The sequence below is a fragment of the Balaenoptera physalus genome (genome assembly GCF_965194825.1).
Source record: "Balaenoptera physalus genome assembly, chromosome: 5".
NCBI classification, from domain to species: domain Eukaryota; kingdom Metazoa; phylum Chordata; class Mammalia; order Artiodactyla; family Balaenopteridae; genus Balaenoptera; species Balaenoptera physalus.
This window is the reverse complement of record NC_138884.1, coordinates 9,068,050-9,086,474: the sequence shown is the minus strand read 5'-3', so window position 1 is coordinate 9,086,474 and position 18,425 is coordinate 9,068,050. Positions and strand designations below refer to the sequence as shown.

The following is an 18,425-nucleotide window of genomic DNA, read 5'->3' as shown; positions in this document are numbered from 1 at the left end:
AGGAGTATGCTGAATTCACCAAGAGGTAAGACAGAAGTAGTGTTAGAGAGAGTGACAGTGCGCCAGTTACTGATTAATGGGGGAAGAGGTCCTGGAGTCCAGAGAAAGCAGCAGCCGTGGAGAGTAGTCAGTGATAAAGTCTGGTGACGTGAAATTCAAAGCTGAGATATGGAGGGAAGTTAGTAGATGGTCCACTTTGGGGTGTTCACATTTTGCCGTGGTTTCTTCTTTCAGAATAAGCAATATCAGAATGTGAAATTCCCCATCGTAACCTCAAGGGAAGCTCTTTTGTTTCTGTAATGACTTTTTAAAAATAATTAATTTCTTTATTTATTTTTGGATGCACTGGGTCTTCGTTGCTGTGCGTGGGCTTTCTCTAGTTGCGGTGAGCGGGGGCTACTCTTGGTTGCGGTGCGCGGGCTTCTCATTGCGGTGGCTTCTCTTGTTGCAGAGTACGGGCTCTAGGCATGTGGGCTCAGTAGTTGCGGCTCGCGGGCTCTAGAGCGCAGGCTCAGTAGTTGTGGCGCACGGGCTTAGTTGCTCCGTGGCATGTGGGATCTTCCTGGACCAGGGATTGAACTTGGGTCCCCTGCATTGGCAGGCAGATTCTTAATGACTGTGCCACCAGGGAAGCCCCTGTAATGACTTTTTATGCTTTAATCACAAGAGGGCACCAGAGTCTAGTGAAGGATTATTTTTGTTCTTATCTAAAGCTAGGGCAACCACATTTACTTTGAGTGAGGGGGGCACGATTAATAATCACTTGGAGCTACATGTGTAAACTGGGACTTCCCTATGAAAACTGGGACATAAGCCCTGCACAGTATGAGCATGGCCAGTTTAATTATGAACTAGCTCTACACTAAAGGCTCTCATTCCCAAAGATCACTACAATACTTATGACACACAGGCAGATTAGAAAAAGTGACCAAACTTGCTCTTATCTTGAAGAGAAGATCAAGAAAGACTTTCCTCTGCACCCCACCTCCCTAATTATATTTATTTCCTATCCCATTTTTCCCCTCAGTGCGATCTTAGTTTGACTATATCTTCAAGTAAGAGAATTGCTCTATCCCAAATTATCTTGGTCATCTGAAAGTAGTCTAAAGTGTTCTCTAACTTCCCATAGTTCTTGGGACTTCCCTGGTGGCACAGTGGTTAAGAATCCACCTGCCAATGCAGGAGACACAAGTTTGATCCCTGGTCTGGGAAGATCCCACGTGCTGTGGAGCAGCTAAGCCCGTGCACCACAACTACTGAGCCTGCACTCTAGAGCCTGCATGCCACAACTACTGAAGCCCATGCGCCTGGAGCCTGTGCTCCGCAACAAGAGAAGCCACCGCAATGAGAAGCCCGCGCACCACAACAAAGAGTAGCCCCCGCTCGCCGCAACTAGGGAAAGCCTACATACAGCAACGAAGACCCAGCGCAACCAAAAATAAATTAAAAACAAACAAAAACGAAAAACAAAAGGAGAGCAGCTGTTAAAAACAAAAACAAAAAACAAACAAAAGTTCTCATGGTTCTTTTCTGCATATCTTTTATCTTCTATATTACATGGTACTTATTTCTGTACTTGTTTTACTTCTTCTTTTAAACATGACTTACATGCTAAGGACAGTAAAAAACAGATGTTGAAAACGGCTCTTTTTTTTTCCTTCCAGTTTTATTGAGATATAATTGACATCCAGCACGTATAAGTCTGAGGTTTACAGCATTTGATTTACGTGTATTATGAAGTGATGATCACAATAAGTTTAGTCAGCATCCATCATCTCACACAGATACAAAATTAAAAGTCATCTTACGAACATAAATTCAAGTATGGTTGAAAGGGGATTGTTGTGAATAACAAAAGATGCTCCCGTGACTCCAATCACTCAGTGAATTACAAGAGTTTTAGAAGCTGTGTCAGGAACCGAGGACAAAGACCAAATATATATTTCCTACTGTATGTCACATGTCCCTCTTGAAAACATACCATCAGCTTCCACTGGTGGGCACCTAGAGAATTTGAGGATGGGGGCTGGTTGCCTGAGAAACCAACTATGTGATTAAAGGATTTCAACCTCGTCCCCCAACCTCCAGGGAGGAGAGGAAGCTGAAAGTTGGGTTCATCAGTCACCATTGACCAGTGATTTAATCAATCATGACTACATAATGGAACCTCCATAAAAACCCCTAACTGAAGGGGTTCAGAGAGTTTTAGGGTGGGTGAACACATCAAGGTGCTGAGGGGGGGTGTATCCAGAGAGGGCATGGAACTGCGTGCTGCCTCTTCCATCCTGGCCCTATGCATCTCTTCTATTTGGCTGTTCCCGAGTTGTATCTTTTATACTAAACCAGTAACAATAAGTAAACTGTTTTCCCAAGTTCTGTGTGCTGTTCTAGCAAATTATCGAACTTGAGGAGGGGCCCATGGGAACACCTGATTTGTAGCTGGAGACCTGGGACTTGCAGCTGGTGTCTGAAGCGGGGGCAGTTCTGTAGGACTGAGACCCGTGATCTGTGCAGTCTGTGCTAATTCTGGGTAGTTAGTGTCAGACTTGAATTGAACAGTAGAACCCTTAGTTGGTGTCTGGACTGGTGTCAGGTGCAGAATTGGTTGGTGTAAGAAACGCCTCCACATGTGTGATGTCAGTAGTGTTGTGAGTAAAAACAGTTCACACGGGGAACAAGCAAGATGCGACGTATCTCTTCACTTCTGTGGGCCACACAGAGCGTTCTGGCACAGTGGGGACTGAAGAGCATGGAGCCTCCTTTTGACACCTTTGGGGCTTTCATTCAGATTTTCAAGCCCTGGAAGACAAGCACCCCTGCCAGAGAATGTCGGTGTTTTCATGTAAGTCAGCTGCAGTAACGAAGCGCCACCGTCGAGTGCTTCATGGACATCAGACATCGAAGGGGCCACAGTAGAAGGACTTCAGAAGATTTATGTCAGAATGTGATGCCAGAAGACATTTGGAAGCTGAAGATCTTGCGTCATGGAGATAGAGGCACCAATCAGTGAAATTCAAATAATCGCCATTCCTCTATCCTCATTTGTACCCCAAAGCTGGTGCTTCTTGGAGGAATTTCAAAGTTATACCAATAGCCACGAGTACATGGCTCAAGAGACGTAGGTGGTGAGCTTGGCTTCTCAGATTTCTAAAATGGATGATTGAACAGATGGTACAGGGGTATATGGGCACATAGAAAGAATAAGAACTAGGACAAGACAGTAAGAACCAGTGTAGCAAACTAATTATACTTGTTTTCAGAATAGTGGTTTTATAAATTCAGAGAGTCTTTAATCTGGAGTATAGTTTCCATAGAATATCAAGGAGACAACCTAGTTAACAGTGAGTTATGTTGGAAATGAAATACAAAGTTATGGGGGCATTTTCTCCCTCTTAATGTAGTTAGAATTTATGTAAAATTACTGAAAAACACTTGTCAATCATCAAATGCAATTATTCCTTAATGGTTTCTTCTCTGGAGGGTGCCTCTGAGAGGCTCGACTTTAAGAATGTCTAGCGCAAAAAGATGTGTTTTCATTTCACACTGGCAAATGCTTTGGGAAATTACACCTGCGTCTTTGGGTCTAGCCAAAGGGCACACTAACTAAGCTTGAATACATATGACTCTTTTACAGCATCATAATAGTTGGCCTTCCTCTACAGATTTTTTTTTTAAGTGTTTCATTTCTCTTTTTAAAAAATATTTATTTAATTAATTTATTTATTTTCTTTATTGTTTTTGGCTGCATTGGGTCTTAGTTGTGGCGTGTGGGATCTTTTGTTGCAGCACATGGGCTCTCCTTTGCAGCGTGCAGGCTTCTGTCTAGTTGTGGCGCGAGGGCTTCTCTCCAGTTGTGGTGTGCGGGTTTTTCTCTCTCTAGTTGAGGCGCGCGAGCTCAGTAGTTGTGGCGTGTGTGGGCTTAGTTGCCCCGCAGCATGTGGGATGTTAGTTCCCCGACCAGGGATCGAACCTGCATCCCCTGCATTGGAAGGTAGATTCTTTACCACTGGACCACCAGGGAAGTCCCTCATCTACAGATTAAAGCATGACCTACTGCATTCTTTCTGCTTCCCATCTCTACCTTTTCCTGACCAGCACAGAGAGTTTTTTCTCTTCATTCATTCCAGTGAAGAGGAAATTTAAGTTCTCCTATGTAGGCCACAAATAGTCACCATTTAGTGCTGAAGTCCTTTTATGGATGTTAAGATAACCAGCCCTTACAAGGCAAAGCCAGGTATTTTCTTAGGAATAAAATTTGGTCCACTTTAGCACATTAAAAGAGGGGGAAAACAAATTGATCAAATCTAATCTTGTCTAATCTCAAACATTGTTTCTCAGAGTGTGGTCCACAGTCTACCTGCATCAGAGTCAGAATCACCTGGTAATGTTTCTTTAAAGTCTAGATTCCTGGCTTCTTATCTACTGAATCAAAATCTTGTTTGTGTGTGTGTATGTATTTTGTAAGAGTCTTTATTTATGAAAAGCACCAAAGTGATTCTGATGTATTCTAAGCCAGCTGTCATGGTTTTATAACTAGTTGAATCAGCTTAAGTTTAGTTAGTGTGCCTATAGCTATATTCAAGACCTGCTAGGGACTTCCCTGGTGGCACAGTGGTTAAGAATCCACCTGCCAATATACAGGACACGGGTTTGATCCCTGGTCTGTGAAGATCCCACATGCTGCGGAGCAACTAAGCCTGTGCACCACAACTACTGAGCCTGTGCTCTAGAGCCCGTGAGCCACAACTACTGAGCCCGTGTGCCACAACTACTGAAACTCACGCGCCTAGAGCCCATGCTCCGCAACAAGAGAAGCCACCGCAATGAGAAGCCCGCACACCGCAACGAAGAGTAGCCCCCACTCGCTGCAACTAGAGAAAGCCGCGTGCAGCAACGAAGACCCAACACAGCCAAAAATAAACAAACAAACAAATAAATAAATAAAATAAGAAGAATTCCTCCTGATAACAAGTAGATAGCAAGACTATCTATTAATGCCACTCAAAGCAATAAAATTATCTTTTTTTTAAAAATAAGACCTAATAGACAATTTGAATAGACCTATATCTTAAAGTACTTGAATCAATAATTAATAACCTTCCAAAACAGAAAGCACCAGATCCAGATGGGTTCACTGGGAAATTCCACCAAACGTTTAAGGGAAAATTCTACCAATACTCTACCATCTCTTTCAGAAGATAGAAGCCAAGGGAATACTTCTTAACTCACTCTATGAGCATTATCCTTACACCAGAACCAGATAATGACATTACAAGAAAAGAAAACAAAGTGCAGACCAATATCTCTTGTGACATAGATGCAAAAATCCTCCATAAAATGTTAGCAAATTGAATCCAACAGTGTATGAAAAGAATTATATACTATGTGGGATTATACATCCAAAATTTTACACAACGTGGCATATATTTCACATAGGCAAGGCTGGTTCAATATTTGAACTAAATTATTGTAATCAGTCACATCAATAGGCTAAACAAGAAAAATCACATGATCATATCAAAAGATGATAAAAAGCATTTGATAAAATGCAATACTCATTCATGGTAAAAACTCTCATCAATCCAGGAACAGAGGAAAACTCCCTCAACTTGATAAAGAACATCTACAAAAAGCCTACAGTCAACAGCATACTTAATGGTGAGAAGCTAGACGCTTTGTCACCAAGATCAGGAACAAGGCAATAATGCTGTCTCTCAACACTCTTTTTCAGTTATTGCACTGGGAGTCCTAGCAATGCAATAAGACAAGAAGTTATGGCAATTGGGAAGGAAGAAATAAAACTGTTTTGGGTTGCAGATGACATGCTTGTCTATGTAGAAAATCCAGACAAATCAACAACAACAACAATAACAACAACAAAATGGGAAAAGAATTTGAAAATGAATAGATACGTGTGTATGTATAACTGAATCACTTTGCTGTACACCTGAAGCTAACACAACATTGTTAATCAACTATACTCTAATATAAAATAAAAATTAAAAAAAACAATAACAACAACAAAAACTCCTGGAACTAATAAATGATATAGCAAGGTTGCAGGATACAAAGTTAATAAGCAAAAGTCAACAACTTTCCTATATACTAGCAATGAACAAGTGGAATTTGATATTAAAAATACAATACCCTTTACATTAGATCCTTCAAAGTGAAATACTTAGGTATAAATCTAACAAAATATGAACAAGATCTGTATGATGAAAGCTACAAAACTCTGATGAAAGAAATCTAAGAATAACTAACTAAATACAGAGATATTCCATATTCATGGGTAGGAAGATTCCATATTGTCAAGATGTCAGTTCTTCCCAACTTGATCTATAGATTCAATGCAATCCCAATAAAAAAGTCAGCAAGTTATTTTATGGATTTTGACAAACTGATCCTAAAGTTTATATGGAGAGGCAAAAAAACCTGGTATAGCCAACATAGTATTGAAGGAGAGGAACAAAGTTGGAGGACTGAGACCACCTGACTTCAAGACTTACTATAAAGCTACAGTAAGCAAGACAGTATGATATGGGTGCAAGAATAGGCAAATAGATCATGGAACAGAATAAAGCCCAGAAAAAGACACACATAAATATAGTCCACTGATTTCTGACAAAGGAGCAAAGGCAATGCAAATGGCATAAAGATAGTCTTCAACAAATGGTGCTAGAACAAATGGACAGCCACAGGGAGGACCAAAAAAAAAAAAAGAATCTAAGCACAAACCTTACCCCCTTCACAAAAATTAAAGTGGATCATAGACCTAAATGGAAAATGCAAAGCTATAAAGCTCCAAGAAAATAACGTAGGAGGAAATCTAGGTGATCTTGGACATGGTGATGACTTTTAGATACAACACCAAAGACAGGACCCATGAAAGAAATTATTGATAGGCTAGGCTTCATTAAAATTAAAACCTTCTGGTCTGTGAAAGACAATGTCAAGGGAATAAGGAGACAAGCCACAGACCGGGAGAAAATATCTACCAAACACATATCTGATAAAGGACTGTTATCCAAAATATACGAAGAACTCTTAAAACTCAACACTAAGAAAACAAACAACCCCATTAGAAAATGCCAAACACTTGAACACATACCTCACCAAAGAAGATATATAGATGGCAAATAAGCATATGAAAAGATGCTTCACAGCATGTCATTATGGAATTGCAAATTAAAACAGGAATAAGATACCACTACACACCTATCAAAAAGGTAAAACTCTAAAACACTGACAGGGACTTCCTTGGTGGTGCAGTGGTTAAGAATCGGACTGCCAGTGCAGGGGACACGGGTTTGAGCCCTAGTCTGTGAAGATCCCACATGCCGTGGAGCAACTAAGCCCGTGAGCCACAACTACTGAGCCTGCGTGCCTGGAGCCCGTGCTCCACAACAGGAGAAGCCACCGCAATGAGAAGCCCGCGCACCTCAACGAAGAGTAGCCCCCGCTCACTGCAACTAGAGGAAGCCCACGCACAGCAGCGAAGACCCGACGTAGCCAAAAAGTTTTTAAATAAATAAATAAATTTATTTTAAAAAATTCTTTAAAAAAACAAACACTGACAACATCAAGTGCTGTCCAAGAACTTTTCATTGCTGGTGGAAATTCAAATTGGTACAGCTACTTTGGAAGACAGTTTCACAGTTTCTTACAAAACCAAACATACACTTAGCACGGGATCTAGCAATCACGTTCCTCAGAATTTACCCAAATGAGTTGAAAACTTAGGTCCTCACCAAAACCTGAACACAAATGTTCATAGCAGCTCTAGTCATAACTGCCAGAACTTGGAAGCAACCAAGATGTCCTCCAGGAGGTGAATGGATAAATAAACTGTGGTACATCCAGACAATGGAATATTATTCAGTGTCAAAAAGAAATGAGCTATCAAGCCGTGAAAAGACATGGAGGAAACAAATGCATGTTACTAAGTGAAAGAAGCCACTCTGGAAAGGCCACATACTGTATGCTTCCAACTACGTGACCTTCAGGGAAAGGCAGAAGTATGCAGACAGTAAAAAGTCCGTGGTTGCCAGGGGCGACAGGACGGAGGAATGTGGAGCACAGAGGATTTTTAGGGCAGTGCAACTCTTCTGTGTGACACCACAGTGGTGGATACCTTTGTCCAAGTCCATAGATGCACAGAATGTACACCACCAAGAGTAAATCCTAATGTGAACTATGGACTTGGGTGATAATGATATGTCAGTGTCTGTTCATCAGTTGTAAGAAATGCTCCACTCTGGAGCATTATGTTGATTTGGGAGAGGCTGTGCTTATAGAGGGTAAGGGGTATATGGGAACTCTGTACTCTCTTCTGTCTTGCTGTGAACCTAAAACTGCTCCAAAAATTAAAGTCTATTTAAAAGGAAAAAGAAAACATACAAGTATTTAATGAAGAGACATGTATGTGTAAACACCACCACCAAAACCAGTGTGACACAGAAATTATTCACTTACTGCCAGGCTTTATTTAGATCCCAGTTCTACTGCATCCTAATCTGTCACCTTGGCCAAGTTCCTGCTTCCTCATCTGTCACAAAGGAGACCCCTATCTCCTAGGTTGCTGAGAGGACAAAACGAGTTACACCATGTTAAGTGTTTAGAAAAGTGTCTGGTAGTTAGGAAGTATACAATAAGTGTTAGCTATTATTATTAATATTAAGAAATACAACATTTTATAAATGTATCATGCCAGGAGACGTCATGTCTGTCTGTTGGAAACAAAAGGTACACATTTTCTTAATATAAGTATATGCCCTAAAATATGGTAGAAAATAGCATAATATGAGAAAATATGATCCATAGACCAGATAGTCTCTTTTGATATTCTTAATTAAAAGCGGCTATTTGGTGACACTGTTATAATTTTAAGCAGAGCGATCATTAAAATATGCAGAAACATCGTACATAAGTATGAGATTCAGGTTGAGGAGGTGCACGATTATGAAAATTGAGGGAGATAAAGATTATTGGATAACATGAGTCAAAGTGAGATTTTGCAAATAAAATGTCAAATATCATGTTAGTCCAGAGATTCTTGAAGTGGGTTGTTAGGCAGGACATATCTGCCACAGGAATTGTTTTTTTTTTTTTAATTGAGTAATGTATTTCGTACAACCAATGTTAAACTACATTAAGACTCTAGGACTTCCTGGTGGTGCAGTGGTTAAGAATCCACCTGCCAATGCAGGGGACACGGGTTCGAGCCCTGGTCTGGGAAGATCCCACATGCCGCGGAGCAACTAAGCCCGTGCGCCACAACTACTGAGCCTGCGCTCTAGAGCCCACGAGCCACAACTACTGAGCCCGCGTGCCACAACTACTGAAGCCTGCACGCCTAGAGCCTGTGCTCTGCAACAAGAGAAGCCACTGCAATGAGAAGCCCACACACCACAACAAAGAGTAGCCCCCGCTTGCCACAACAAAGACCATGCGCAGCAACAAAGACCCAACACAGCCAAAAATAAATAAATAAATAATATATTAAAAGAAAAAGACTCTATTCTTTTGATTTTTTAGTCTCTTCTGATATTTATATTCTAGGAATTCAGAAGATACAGAAAAGGAAACGAGGGGCAGCAAGAAAGCTACAGTGGACAGGGCAGAGTGATTAGATGGTCTCGCCCAGTGGTTCTTGTGTCCTGATGTGTCAGAGTCACCTGGAAGCTACTGAGAAACACAAGGGCCCAGGTTCACTGAGACAGGAACGGGTCTGGGTCTTCGTATTTTTACCAGATGTCCCAGGTGACTGTGGCAGGGACCAAGGTCTGACCTGGACTGCCTGTCTAACTAATCTCTTCCTTACTGGTCGAGGCCCAGGAAGGAACAGCGTGGGCATCAGCTGAGAGCCCGCCAGAAATGCAGCGTCTTGCGCCCCATCTCAGATCTACAGAGTCAGAAGCTGCATTTTTATCCAGATCCTCGGGTGGTTCCATGTGCACATTAAGGGTGGGGCAGCCTTGGATTTCAGCCTGTCTGCAGGCTAGAATCCGATTTAATTGTGTGGGGTTGGCCTGGACTTTGGAGTTTTTAAAAGCTCCCCAGGCTATTTAAATTTCAGCCATGTTTGAAAAGAGATCATAGTAGCCAAAATCACAGCATGACTATAGGTGCAGTAGTATCATGTTTAGCTCAAAGGGTCTTTTTTTTTTTTTTTTAATAAATTTATTTATTTATTTATGGCTGTGTTGGGTCTTCGTTGCTGCGTGCAGGCTTTCTCTAGTTGTGGCGAGCGGGGGCTACTCTTCGTTGTGGCGCACGGGCTTCTCATTGCTGGGGCTTCTCTTTGTCGCGGAGCACGGACTCTAGGTGCGCGGGCTTCAGTAGTTGTGGCACATGGGCTCAGTAGTTGTGGCTCGCTGGCTCTAGAGCACAGGCTCAGTAGCTGTGGCTCACGGGCTTAGTTGCTCCACAGCGTGTGGGATCTTCCCGGACCAGGGCTCGAACCCGTGTCCCCTGCATTGGCAGGCAGATTCTTAACCACTGCACCACCAGGGAAGTCCCGCTCAAAGGGTCTTTAACAACTGCAGTATTCTGTGGGTGTCCCCAACATGGTACTAATGGGACAATATCCATTAATGCCCCTCAACAATTTAGAGAGATTATATTTGTAGAATTATTTGTTTGAATAGTTTAGTAACATAAAACTCTCCTTAGTTTCTCTTTTCTCTTTCACTCCCACCCAGATTCCTTACCCTAGGAGAGTAGGTTTCCATTCAAATATATCTTTTTATCTTTAAGATTTTTTTTTTGATATGGACCATTTTTTAAAAGTCTTTATTGAATTTGTTACAATATTGTTTCTGTTTTATGTTTTGGGGTTTTTTTTGGCCATGAGGCATGTGGGATCTTAGCTCCCCGACCAGGGGACGGACCTGCACCCCCTGCATTGGAAGGTGAAGTCTTAACCACGGGACAGCCAGGGACGTCCCCTTTTCAACTATATATTTAATAAAACTGTTTGGTGTTCAGCAAAGTATCAGTAAAATTAGATTCCGTTCATAACCATTGAAAACACTGAGGGAGATACAGAAGACTGTACTGCAGCTTATTCAGGGACTGCAGAGGTGAGGCCAGAACGGGGGATGGATTTGACGAGGAGGTAAAAAGATGAAAGAACTGAGGGAAAGACCAGAGAGAGTAAATACTTGCTTGTTCTTTTTGGTTTTGTAAACTCTTAATGACAACTGGATTCTAGCCACTGGATTCAATGACCCAAAGCTGCAGCCAGCCGACAACCATGGCTTGTTTACAAAGAAAGTCATAGTTAACAAATTGTGGGATGATTTCTTCAAAGTGGTTTAATTAGAGTGTTCCAATATTGAGGCTCCAAAATGACATGACAGCTACACGCGAGGAACTAGGTTTTCTTTAAACCTCATAAAGCAAAAGCGCAGCTGAATGTTATCGATGGTATCAAAATAAAATTTTGATCCCAGTGGCACAAGGTTAATCTTTATAGATTACCCAGCGATACTTACTTTCTGTTTTTGCACCAGAAAGTCTTAAAGCAGCAGCCAGACCAAAGGTGTTTCTGTTCCTGAAAAGAGAAGATAACCCTCTAAATATAATTACATACTTCCTTTTAATCACTTTGCAGAGCTTCTGTTTTTCTCTCGTTTTCTTCTCTTCAAGTAGGAAAGAATTTTGTTTGCTTCGGAAAGGGCCAACATACTCTACCTAGAAAGAACTCAGGCAAGGCAGTCCCCGACTGCAAGAATAACAGGTACGGGATATTGGTTATATTTGCTTAGTGTACCATTTGGGTGCAAAGGATTACCTTACTATAGACGTTCAGTAATCAACAGTGTGGGCATAAAGTTGCTCACCGCCAGGGGCCACATGTGTCTCTGTGTATGTAATAGTTTGGTACATCTTCAGCGCATTTCAGGTTCTGGAGCAGCTGGCCTCATTTGGCACAGTAAGAAAACTCCATTTTATTTTATTTGTTCTGTTGCCTACAATAAAGGGGGTAGTTGACAGCATTTTGAAGGAATAGAGGACTTTGGTTGCTTTTGGTGAAAAGAGATTGTTTATTCTCTCCATCATAGAATGATTAGTTGCATGGTTTTGGAGGATTAGGATGCTGATAGGAGTATTTGATTTCATAATTTTAAGAATAGTTGGTTCTGCATGGAAATAGACTTGAAATCCAGGTCTTTGGCTGCTGCAGTATTTGTCAGTGAAATACAAAATATGTTTGTGATTCCACAGAACAGGAAGGCCAGGCTGGCCTTAACAGTGCTACTCAGCTTCCTAAGAGTGCTGCCAATTCTTTGCTTTGGCTTTGCTTTCCTAAAGCTGTTTCCCCCTCGGCCAGGAGCTGTTCACCCTTTCCCGAAGCACGTCTACCAGCTGGGACGCATTAGAAAATGGCCAAACAATTCCTTTAGTTCTGTTTCCTTCAACTTCCACTGGCAGAGAACTTGACAGCCTGTCCTCTTTCCTGAAGCACAATCACCAAAGCTGTTTGTGTCTCGGGCTCTTCTCTACAAAATGGTTGAAAAGTCTTCCAAAGACCCCAGCAGACTGCAACATACCAGCTTATCTCTGTGCGCATTATCCCTCAAGATATGGGCTGCTTGACTCTCTCTCAGTTTATTGGAAAAGCCAGGATTCTAGTCTTAAAAATACGTAAGCATTAAACCCCTCGGGCATGTGCTTCAATTACATTTTCAGCTGCAAAAATTCTTTTCTGTCTTGGAAAAGTAGCGGTCTAAACTTTTTTCACACTACCTTCTGATATACACACTGATTCCAACTCGGTGTAAAAAAAAAAGAAAATATGAAAATATAAACAACCCACAGATGCATACTTCATTCTGAAAATTTACTCTCTTCCTTCACTTTCACCAACATACTTTTATCTTCCCTTTCAATGTGGTAACCTGTCCCATCACTTCTTCCTTTACAGTGCTTAAGACATGTATGTCTTTCTAAAACCTGTGAACTTAGTTTAGCTTACCGTTTATTCCTTTATATCTGGACTGTTTTCTAACTACTGTATTCTCTGGCAACAGTGCTCACTTCTTTAGTCTAACTTAAACCATCCTACACCTTGTCCCTAGTATAATCTTTATTCTAGAGCCACCAAACTCTTTCATCTATCCTTACTGTTGAAAACCCATTCATTCTTCTCCCTATGGAAAGAATCAGGTCCAAACTCCTGAGCCTGGGAAAAACAGCCGTCACAGCCTGGAGCTAAGAGGCCTTTCCCCACTCTTCCTTTGTAAACAGCTGGGCTGCAGTGTGAGAGGATCAACGCGCATCTGAAAATCATCTCTGTTATTTTCTCACTTCCATCCCTTTGGCACAGTCTTCTTCTGTCTGCTTCTCAGACCTTTCCCCATTCTTACATCTTCAAACCTAATATATTTTTCAAGGCCAAGGTTTTTAAAGACCAGCCTCCTCCATAAAGGCTGTTTGACCCCTGTAGCCTACAGCAGTCTGCTACTTTGAGCTCTTAACCCTTATTCTCACTTCCATTTATTTGGCAACTTATCACTTACTGCCTCTTGTATGTCTTCAAAACCACTGTCTCCTATTATCATTTAACTTTGGGATGTTTATATCTTATCCCCTCAACTAAATCATTAACGCCTTCATTCATTTATTAATGTTAACTGGGTTGACTGAGTGCCAGGTACTGTGCTAGTTACGGGGAGAAAGTCTGTTTTCTCCTTCCAGTGCAGTTCTCAAAGCAGAATTTTTTTTAATGTGTAACAAGTAGGTTTCAGGCATGATGCTCTAGCAGAGACTTCTGCTACGCTCCTCGGCGTCCAGTGGAGAAATCTGTCAAAGGTACTGAAGTATATTAAAAGGATAATTTTTATTAACTCTTCCTGGGTCTTCAACACTATGGAGTTCCCAATTATTGCAGGAGTTCAGTTGGACTCCCTACCCACTGGTGCTTTTATAAAAATCGTATTTTAACATCACCATTAGAAGCAGATTCTGTAAGATGTGTGATACGGTTGACTATTAAGTGGTATAAACAGGGCTGGATCCTAGGCTCCTTTTTAACTGAAATCTTAGTGATAGGGAACTGTGGTCAGTTCGAAAAAATACCCTTCTTCCACTGAGACTAGGAGACAACCTGCTATGGGCTGCTATGGGCTGATGAGATATACTAAATCTGAGCTTTTTTGATCCTCTCAAGGGAGGTTTTGGGGGGCTGAAAAGCCTATTCAGAAGTTTACTTGAATTTTAGAGATTAATATTTGGTGATCAAAGTTATAAATTCAAGGCTCTAGTTTTCCTTAAGTCTGTAAATTCAGTTTACTGATGGCTATTGCTCTATTTATAAGTCTAAAAAATTTTATTATTCACTTCTAAGAGCTCTTTCAATCATGTTTGGTCTAATTTATAAACTTATTTAACTTAACACTTCCAAACACTTTGTATGTGGAAGAAGAACATCCAGTTTCCCTAGTGTGTTGGGGGACCCCTAGACTACCCCGACCTTCAGATTCACCGGAAGGATTTACAGACCTCAGTGTGTAGGTCTACTCATAGCTGAGATTTATTACAGCAACATAGGAAGGACACACAGGCAGATCGTAAGGGAAGGACAAAGGCAGAGTCTGGAAGATTCCATCTGTAAGGTTCCTCAGGCTCTTCCCCTCTCACAGGGGTCACACAGAACATGCTCTTCCCCCAGCAGTGGAAACTCAACAGCATGTGTGCAGCATATTTTTTTAAATTTAATTTTTATTTTACATTGGAGTATAGTTGATTTACAATGTTGTGTTAGTTTCAGGTGTACAGCAGAGTGATTCAGTTACTCATATACATATATCCACTCTTTATCAAATTCTTTTCCCATATAGGTTAGTACAGAGTATTGAGTAGAGTTCCCTGTGCTCTACAGTAGGTCCTTGTTGACGTGTGCAGTATTTTGGCCTGGGGAAGCCACTCGAGACTTAGAGCCCAAGGTTTTTATTGGGTGCTGAGTATGTAGGCACGCTCTGCCTAGCATGCACCAAAATTCCAGACTGCCAAAATGTGAGCAGGCATTCAGCATAAACCATATTGTTTGCACAAACAGTCTAGGCAAAGTGAACCATCCTTATCAGTTAACTATTGCATAGGAACGCTCCGTGACTCAACTTCCAGAGGCCAACCAAGGGCCAATCTCCAGAGCAGACGTTTCTAAGGATAGCAGTCTCAGACCTGCTGTGTGAACTCTTTTCTGCACATTTAGTTACTCCTATTTTCTAATTTAACAAAATAAGCTTTCCCAATTGCTCAAATAATGCATGTGAGGCAAATAATTGAAATTATAATTATGGTAAACCCTAGTTCTTTTAATTTTATTTATTTATTTTAATTTTTTGAATATTTATTTATTTATTTTGGCCGTGCCGAGTCTTGTGGCACACGGGATCTTCATTGCGATGTGCGGGATCTTTAGTTGTGGCATGTGGGGTCTTTAGTTGCGGCATGTGGACTCCTTAGTTGCAGCATGTGGGCTCTTAGTTGCGGCATGCGGGATCTTTAGTTGTAGCACGCGGACTTCTTAGTTGCAGCATGTGGGCTGTTAGTTGCGGCATGCGGGATCTTTAGTTGCAGCATGCGGACTCTTAGTTGCAGCATGCATGTGGGATCTAGTTCCCCAAACAGGGATTGTACCCAGGCCCCCTGCGTTGGGAGCACAGAGTCTTATCCACTGGACCACCAGGGAAGTCCCCAACCCTAGTTCTTTTATTAAATGTCCTGTTATTTTCTACAAATTTAGTAGGATTTCAACTTTAAATCAAAAGCCTAAATCACTTATTTAATTACACATTTGAAACTGGACTAATGGACCAAATTCTATTAAATAATGTAAATTTATAAAATAACAAATAGATAAAAATTCTTTAATATCAAAGTATTAACATGTATTTGATTATCTTAAACATTTCTAGGATTAATTTCAGTTCTTCCTAGAATGAAAGATGCTTAAACACTAAGGAAACTATGTCACCCTTAACACTGCTGGCAGCTATCTTAGCTGGTAAGGTAGCGTGACCTGGAACTGGAGATTTCTGCAGAGGTTGAGTTCTTGCCCTGACCTTGAATTGTGGTTGATTAGGTAATTTCAAGGTGAGTTATTGTTATATCCCTGCATTTAGGTTACATATTAGCTAATTCTTCTGATTGCTGACTGAAGTCTGCAATTTACGCTAGTTTAAACATTGACAGGAGGATGCTTTTTTTTTTTTTCATTGTGGCAGAGGGACCTTAATCTAATTGTTTATTTTGGTCTACATTTAAAGCTTTTTGGACTTAATGAAATTCTTCATTCTTTCATATTCTTGCTATCTTTTAGGACCATACATTTTTAGAATATTTATTATTCTAAATATTATTAGATTATTAATATTATTATATTATTAGAATACTAGATATGCATTTATGGTTTTACCTGTGTGATCACAACTTTCAAAGTAATTTTTCCCCTTACGTTGTTTTTTTTTTTAAATAGATTTTTTTAAAGAGCAGTTTTAGGTTTATAGCAAAATTGAGTGGAAGGTACAGAGATTTTCCGTTATGTCCTCTGCTCACTACCCCAAACACACTCTCCTGCATTAGTGATTTTCCCCATCAGAGTGGTGCATTTGTTCCAGTCAGTGAACCCACACTGACACATCATCACCCCAAGTCCATAGTTCACATTAGGGTTTACTCTTGGTGGTGTACATTCTATTGCATCTGTGGACTTGGACAAAGGTATCCACCACTGTGGTGTCACACAGAAGAGTTGCACTGCCCTAAAAATCCTCCGTGCTCCACATTCCTCCGTCCTGTCGCCCCTGGCAACCACTGACTTTTTACTGTCTGCATACTTCTGCCTTTCCCTGAAGGTCACATAGTTGGAAGCATACAGTATGTGGCCTTTCCAGAGTGGCTTCTTTCACTTAGTAACATGTGTTTGTTTCCTCCATGTCTTTTCACGGCTTGATAGCTCATTTCTTTTTGACACTGAATAATATTCCATTGTCTGGATGTACCACAGTTTATTTATCCATTCACCTCCTGAAGGACATCTTGGTTGCTTCCAAGTTCTGGCAGTTATGACTAGAGCTGCTTGAACATCTGTGTTCAGGTTTTGGTGAGGACCTAAGTTTTCAACTAATTTGGGTAAATCCTGAGGAACGTGATTGCTAGATCCCATGGTAAGTGTATGTTTAGTTTTGTAAGAAACTGTGAAACTGTCTTCCAAAGTAGCTGTACCAATTTGAATTCCCACCCGCAATGAATGAAAGTTCTTGGACAGCATTTGATGTTGTCAGTGTTTTAGAGTTTGGAATTTTTTTTTTTTTTTGGTTGCGCCGCGCAGCGTGCAGGATCTTAGTTCCCCGACTGGGGATTGAACCCGGGCCCTGGCAGTGAATGGTCAGAGTCCTAACCACTGGACCACCAGGGAATTCCCTGGAGTTTGGCCTTTTTAACAGGTGTGTAGTGGCACCTCATTCTTGTTTTAATTTGCAGTTCCATAATAACATGATGTGGAACATCTTTTCATACGCTTATTTGCCATCTGTATATCTTCTTTGGTGAGGTATTTGTTCAGGTGTTTGGCCCATTTTGTAATGGAGTCGTTTGTCCTCTTAGTATTGAGTTTTAGGAGTTCTTTGTATATTTTGTATAATAATCCTTTATCAGATATGTCTTTTGTAGGTATTTTCTTCCGGTATGTGCCTTGGTTCTTCATTGATTTTCTCTATTGATTTCCTGTTTTCAACTTCATTATTTCTGCTCTAATTTTACTTTTTCTTTTCTTTTCTTTCTTCTTTTTTTGGCCACCCTGTGGCACATGGGATCTTAGTTCCCTGACCAGGGATCGAACCTGGGCCCCCTGCATTGCTTAACCACTGGACGGCCAGAGAAGTCCCGAATTTTACTTTTTCCTTTTCTCTGCTTTGTATTTAATTTTCTCTTCTTTTTCTAGTTTCTTAAGGTTGAAACTCAGATGACCCATTTTAGATCTTTCTTCCTTGCTAAAATTAATACATTCAATGCTATAAATTCTCCTCTAAGCTCTGCTTTTGCTGCATTCCACAAGTTTTGATAAGTTGTATTTTCATTTTCATTTAGTTCAAAACCTTTTTAATTTCTCTTGAGATTTCTTCCTTACCTATATGTTATTTAAAACGTATTGTTTAATACAAACAGAAGAAAAACAAGACTCATTGATACAGAGAAGAAACAGGTGGTTGCCAGAGGAAAGGGTGCTGGATGGTGAGAAATTGGTGAAGGGGATTAAGAGGTACAAACTTCCAGTCATAAAATGAATAAAAACCATGGGGATGTAATATACAGCATAAAGAATATGGTCAATAATATTGTAATAACTTCGAATGGGGACAGATGGTTACTAGACTTATTGTGGTCATCATTTCGTAATGTATGCAAATGTCAAA

The 18,425-nt window shown here is 40.7% G+C and overlaps 1 protein-coding gene and 1 long non-coding RNA gene across 13 annotated transcripts in view; one reads left to right on the top strand and one right to left on the bottom strand.

Moving 5' to 3' along the window:
* ABCG2 (ATP binding cassette subfamily G member 2 (JR blood group)) overlaps positions 1 to 18,425 on the top strand; it is a 156,187-nt gene that overhangs the window by 27,952 nt on the left and 109,810 nt on the right. The gene's annotated exons all lie outside the window — the stretch shown is intronic.
* Positions 10,394 to 18,425, bottom strand: part of LOC309660844 — a 398,319-nt gene continuing 390,287 nt past the window's right edge. Inside the window, exon 3 of the long non-coding RNA XR_014263672.1 lies at positions 10,394 to 10,500. This is a non-coding gene — a long non-coding RNA (uncharacterized lncRNA). The remainder of the gene's footprint in view (positions 10,501 to 18,425) is intronic.